Here is a 6,580-nt window from a genome sequence, read left to right as displayed (position 1 = left end):
ATTGATGACGGGTGGTTTAGGGTTTTCTGATGTAAGAATCGTGGGGATGTAGCTCAGATAGTAGAGCGTTCACTTCTGATGTAGAAAGTACGGGGTTGATACCTTGCATCTCCAAATGAATCGATCACTAAATATATTATTTCTTTTCAATTTTTTCTTATGTACGACATAATGAGCAGGGATAGTTTTTCATGTCACTATTATTGATGACGAGACGTTTAGGGTTTTGTAACATAAGAATCGTGGGGATGTAGCTCAAATGGTAGACCGCTTGCTTTGCATGCGAGAGGTACGGGGATAGATACCACGCATCTCCAAAATAAAACTATCTATTATTAAATATATTATTGAAAATTATTTCTTTTCAATTTTTCCTTATTCATGACATGTTGAGTAGCGATATTTCTTCATTTTCACTATTATTGATGATGGAAAATTTAGGGTTTTGTGATGCAAGAATTGTGGGGATGTAGCTTTGCTTAGCATGCGAGAGGTACGGCTTAGCATACGAGAGGTAAGGGGATCGATACCTCACATCTCCAAAAGAAACTATTTATTATTAATATTTTATTTCTATTCAATATTTCCTTATTTATGACATAGTATGTAGAGATACATTTTCATTTTCACAATTATTGATGAAGAGAAGTTTAGGGTTTTCTGATGTAAAAATTGTAGGGATGTATTTCAAATGGTAGAGCGGTCATTTCCCATGTGAAAAGTACAGGGTTCAATACCTTGCATCTTCAATTGAATTGATTACTAACTATATTATTTCTTTTCATTTTTTCTTATTTAACACATAATGAGCCGGGATAGTTTTTCATTTTCACTATTACTGATGACAATACCTTGCATCTCCAATTGAATCGATTACTTACTATATTATTTCTTTTCAACTTTTCTTATTTAAGACATAATGAGCCAGGATAGTTTTTCATTTTCACTATTATTGATGACAAGATGTGTAGGACTTTGTGACGTAAGAATTGTGGGGATATAGCTTAGATGGTAGAGAGCTCGCTTTGCATGCGAGAGGTATGAGGGATCGATACCCTGCATCTAGCTTATGATGGGAAATTTAAGGTTTTATGATGCAAGAATTGTGGGGATATAGCATAGATGGTAGAGCTCATTTAGCATGCGAGAGGTAAGGGGATATCCCGCATCTCCAAAAGAAACTATTTGTTATTAATATTTTATTTCTATTTAACCTTTCCTTATTTATTAATTGAAAGTGTTGCAAGGTATAGTAATTCGACTAAATTTCTAAGTGGGACCCCTTGTTCGGTTAACTCTATTCCATGTAGCGGATATACTACAATCGAAAAATGTTGGTAGAATGACCTTGGATCCACGCCAACTTGGTTGTGGCATCCTCATATCGTATCATTATCATGTTTCCCATGAACAGATGATGTCTCTACCTTGATAGCACCCCCGTCAACCCAAGCTTCATTCGACGTTCAGTCCCTTCTCCTCGATCTTGTATTGATCCACGACCATTCTTGGTATTCTTTCTTTAGTGGATATCCCACATGAAATTCGCAATGAGGGTTCCTCCTCAAGACCACGTAGTTTAGAAAAAGGTGGGCTTGTGGCTCAACTTCTTCGATTAGGCTACCACCTGGGGCTTGGTTTAGCTGAGGATGGTATTTCCTACCCGATGAGTCTCCCTCTTTGGTCTAGGCTTTGACCTCAAAGTACACTTTGAATTGAGAACGTCTCACTATTCATAGACTGAACACAGGTTCCACTACGGAAAACCCCTCGCTACACAAGTCGCGTCCCCGCATTTGTTCAGTCTATTCGCCAAAGGGTGATTCAGGCTGACAAGCACGATTGACCGGAACTGGAGGCTCGAATAGCAATTCCATGGCTGCATATTCAGTCGAGCACATGTGGCTGAGTCGCCCGTACCTGAACTTGAGAAAGATTCTTTATACTGACCGTGTCTGCTTCAACTTCACTCGTCACTCGTATCGTGTAGTGTAGCAAGACTACAAGTCAAGTCTTAGCAAGAAAGATTTTGGGCCCCAACGACAAAGGAGCGGGCATTTTCGGGGACTAGCCCGCTTCCCATTCCTCGACGAGGGAAATTCCTCGCACATAATTAAGGGAGCCATTGAAAGCTGACTGAAACACAAGAAACGGCGACTACCCGAGCTAATGATAGAGGCAAGAACACTTTTCGGCGCAGTCCCGTTAATTGATCATAACGATATCGTGGAAATGCTACTAAATCTTTCCGAAGTGAGAGAAGGAGGGAAGGCGCGCTACAACTAACAGAACAGCCAGCGGAAAAAGGCTAGCTAGTACAAGACAAGGTGCTGCTCGCTTTCTCTTAGCCACAAGTGGCTTATTTATGTAGTGGTCAACATTCATTCCTACATGCTCCTCCTTGCTTACCGACTTCAGAATCGAATAGTGCCCTTTAGATGTTGTCGTGACGCTTTGGTTACGAAGGTTGGGGGGGTCTAGGTTTATGGATGGATTCAGTCAACGAAAGTCCAACTCAATCAATATAAAAAAGATGTCGTGATCGGTTAGGCTTGGTTGATTTTTTCAGAAAAGAGAGTAGGTTTCGTGGGTTCATTGATTAGTAAACCTTCGATGCTAGTAAGGTCGGGACCGTGGTCGTCTGTATCTGGTTTGCCGGCCGATAAAATTTTGGAGATTGACCAGCTAGCTGGGTTGGTTTGGCTATTCCTTTTTATTGAAAAGGAGTCAGCTGTCTGCGTGAGTCACCTTCTTCTAGGCTTCGCTGGACGACACGACATTCACGTTCAAATATAGGCCAGCCGTACTTGTGATGGTTCCCAAGGATCCAATATGATCACTTAGGTCTACATTGCCACGATAATGTTCTATGGAAGCGGGCGGGTAGAAGTTCGGCCTAGTTTTTTTTGGTGTCGTAGGGGAGGGATTGACCTTTCTAACGCATATTCAGTCGTACCGGCATGACCCCACTGATTGATTTTTGATCGGAGCATCCAGCAACGCAACCTGGTTCTACTTGACTAAGCCCCGCGCTCGTCCAAGGAGGGAGTTTACTTTACCCAACTCTCTTTTTGCTAACAAGAAGTAAACACGTGACATTCAAATCTTTAGTTTGACACTCTCATAGCTCAAGGTCGCGATTAAGAACATAACAAGAAGTAATATCATAGCTTAAGGTCGCAATTAAGAACCTACTAGTAGGCTACTTACTAAGTTTTCCTCACTCCATGTTTATCATTTTCTTTCAAGTAACTAAGAGTTGGTGGTGGATGAGAGCAGACTTTGGAGTGTGGGCCATGGACTAACCTCTGTTTTTTAATTAGTATTTTTTGTTCTTCTTTTGAGTCTGCTTCTTATTTTGTGTTTGTCACGAGTATGTATATGTAACACCCGAAAAATGAAGGAGAATTAGCTCCCATAAGAATAAGCCACTCATGAAACACCCAAAGGATAGAAAGGAAAAAAAATTAAAGGATTAAGCAACAACAAGAGACTTAGTCAAGTGAGTACCCTAACAAGTGATTTCAAGGAGTTGAAAGGCCTTTTGAAAAGAATTGGAAAGGAAAAAGTAAACTAAAAGGGCAAAAAAGTCATTTTATCAATTATATAAAATCTTACCGAATTTGTAATTCCTTATCTTAAAGGAATCTAAGGATTCAAAATAAGGGAAAAATGATCAAAAAGCGATGAGGAATTTGTAGAAAAATTATGGATTTTCGAGAAAAATAATAATAAAATATTCGGAAATTGGCAAATTACCAAAACACCCCTAGAAGAAAAGATAATTAAAGAAATGCCACTCTAATTAGAATCAAAGCATCTATCGTGACCATCCGAGTAAAATCCTTCGAACTCAAATCTCAACCGTTGGATCTCCTCCAAAATTTGATATGATCTAGAACGAACACGCACAGATCATCACATCCAACGACTAGTATTCAAAGCCAAGGTCGATAAGGCTATGATCGGAGTTGATATGTCCAAAAAAGTATCCAGAAAGTTCGATCTCTAAATAACGAAGATTCAAGAGCTCTCAATGTCGGTTTAAGCTCCTCCTATAAAGTCTAAAGTATGAGCAACAATACGGAATAAGAATCGAGAAAGGTCAATCCCCCAATTGAAGGCAATAAGCGTTTAGATTATAGGTCTCCTACTCTCAGATTTCTTCCAAATTCGAGATCAATCCTCCACCATTTCTCTTCAAACTTATTCCTACCGTTTCTCAACAAGATTACCCACAAGTTCTATGTAGGAATAGAGTGTTGAAAGTCCCCCGAAACCATTCCCTCCCAATTCAATCCGCCATTGAAGAACTTCAAGAAAAACTTGAAAATCCAATCCGAGGATACATGATGATTCTTTGAGCAAGAATGATTCTAATCAATTTCTGTACCTCCAAGGAATGCTTTCATAGAAGACCACGAAGAAAAATAGCCTCGAGAGCGTGCCGAATTGAAGGAAATAGGTTTCGAAATTAAATTTGAGGATAAGAGTCAAATTCCTATCTACGATCTCTTTTCCTTCAAATTAAGGATTCCTCTAGCTTCAGAGAAAGAAGTTGAGTAAACTTGATGAAGGAATCGAGAGTTGAAACATCGTAGAATAAGCTACCCAAGAGATCGAAAATCTGGCGTTTCGAGTGAGTTGCATACCGAGAACGTTTTCTAGAAATTAAGGTCCTACACTCAAAGACATTCCTCCAAACCAATTCCTTTAGCCTTAAGAAAGGATATGGAAGTGGTTCAATGAAGAAATAGAGCATTGAAACCTCTAAAATCGGCTACCCAATAAGAAATCCTTTGTTTTATCTCAAGCGATAAATCAAATTTTGGATGAACTTTTGAAGCGAATATCTTAGGCTACGATCCACGAGAAGGTATCAAATCAATCCCTAGCCCTTCCTTGTAACACCCATCTTTAAGTTTCACGAAGAAATCGAGGAGATAAACTCTGTAAATGTTGATGTTAAAATATTTTTCATCGGTCTCCATCATTAGTTGTGAGTGGCTCTAGCGTTAACAATGGTGTTCCTTACTATTTTGTGATTTGTCCAGACCTCGACATACATAATATATATATATTCATTCAACTAAAACACATATGGTCCATGGAAGAATTGTAACTCTTATGCTCATTAATATTATAATGGCCACTACCTAAATTATAACCTAAAGTTGATAATTGATGTCCAATTAGCCAACCCTAAATTTGTAATCATTGTGGATTGATTGAAATAACAATGGAAGTAGTTTAAACTCCCCGTACCTTAAATGAAGTTGGTCTCTTCTAATAAAACATGAATTTCTCTTTAATATCATTAATACAATTATGCTTCATTTTGAACCTACCAAACATGAAACTAAAAATACGTTCAATTTAACTTCATTTTATTGTCATCTTGAATGACGTGTAGGATATATTCTTGATTTACCTTGATATTTCATATTAGTTAAGCTTTTTGCAAAATCACAATTAGACAACAACAAAGATGAACTTGGGTCGGTTTATTATTTTAAATAAAATTTCTTTCTCCAATCTTATTCCTAATAACTCTTCAACTAAATTCATATTATGCTAAGAAACAAATTTTTTACTCGCAAGAAGTAAAATTTGCAACTTTAACTAAAATTTCATCCAAACAAATTTTTTGGTTAGAAATTCTAGTGTTCATCCATAATATACAACCACTACCTAAATTATGACCAAAAAATTTTGAAAACATAAGTTGGAGTTGAAAATTACATAAAACAATCCCCTAAATCCAAGAACTCGTGTCCAATTAGTCAATCCTAAAGATAGCAACTAACCTAGAGTAATTGAAGCTCCACATGAAGTAATTTAAAGTTCCAGTTACTTAACTAAAGTTTATCTCGTCTTTAATGAAACATGAGTTGCACTTAAGTTCATGAAATGTTTATAGACTCCAACTCTTAGTACTATTAATGCAATTATATTTCATATGAGTTTATCATAAATCAAACTATGGTACATTCAATACAACTTCATTTTCATGTCATACGAAGCCAAATAGAAGAATTAAATCAAACAAACTGATGAACTGAGACGAATAAATCCAACCCAACCCAAACTGATTAGTTTGATTCATTTGTTGGGTTGCAATTTATTTGATAACACTTGCATATTAGAACAATTCAATATTACATACCTTACTTACAAGTAAAATACTAGGCCATAACTTTTTTTTTTATAGTCCAACAACCGCTCAAGAAAATAAATTTTAAACTTGAGAGAAACAAATATATTGAGTAGGTATTAAAAATGTTGCATTTTTTTTTTGTAAGGGCATTTGGTCTAGTGGTATGATTCTCGCTTAGGGTGCGAGAGGTCCTGAGTTCAATTCTCGGAATGCCCCTAATATCATTTTATGCCTTTTCTCAAAATGTCTTCCTAGGACATCCATTTGATCCAAGATTAAAGGTTAACCTTGTTAACCAACATTCGTTAACTACTAGAACATCCACTATAGCTTAGTTGTTGCACTCCCCTCACTATAGATATATTTATGTCCAACCATGATTAGTAAGTCTATCCTTCACCGGTTCATGATTAATAAGTCTAT

At 37.1% G+C, this 6,580-nt stretch overlaps 1 non-coding gene across 1 annotated transcript; it reads left to right on the top strand.

The window, feature by feature from the left end:
* The first annotated feature begins 6,301 nt into the window (after positions 1–6,301).
* Positions 6,302–6,373, top strand: TRNAP-AGG. The gene has a single exon. It is a non-coding gene; the product is annotated as a tRNA-Pro (tRNA).
* The last annotated feature ends 207 nt before the right edge of the window (positions 6,374–6,580 follow it).

This window comes from Cucurbita maxima, unplaced genomic scaffold (genome assembly GCF_002738345.1).
Source record: "Cucurbita maxima cultivar Rimu unplaced genomic scaffold, Cmax_1.0 Cma_Scf00096, whole genome shotgun sequence".
Classification (NCBI taxonomy): Eukaryota; Viridiplantae; Streptophyta; class Magnoliopsida; order Cucurbitales; family Cucurbitaceae; genus Cucurbita; species Cucurbita maxima.
This window is presented reverse-complemented; position numbering and strand designations above follow the sequence as displayed.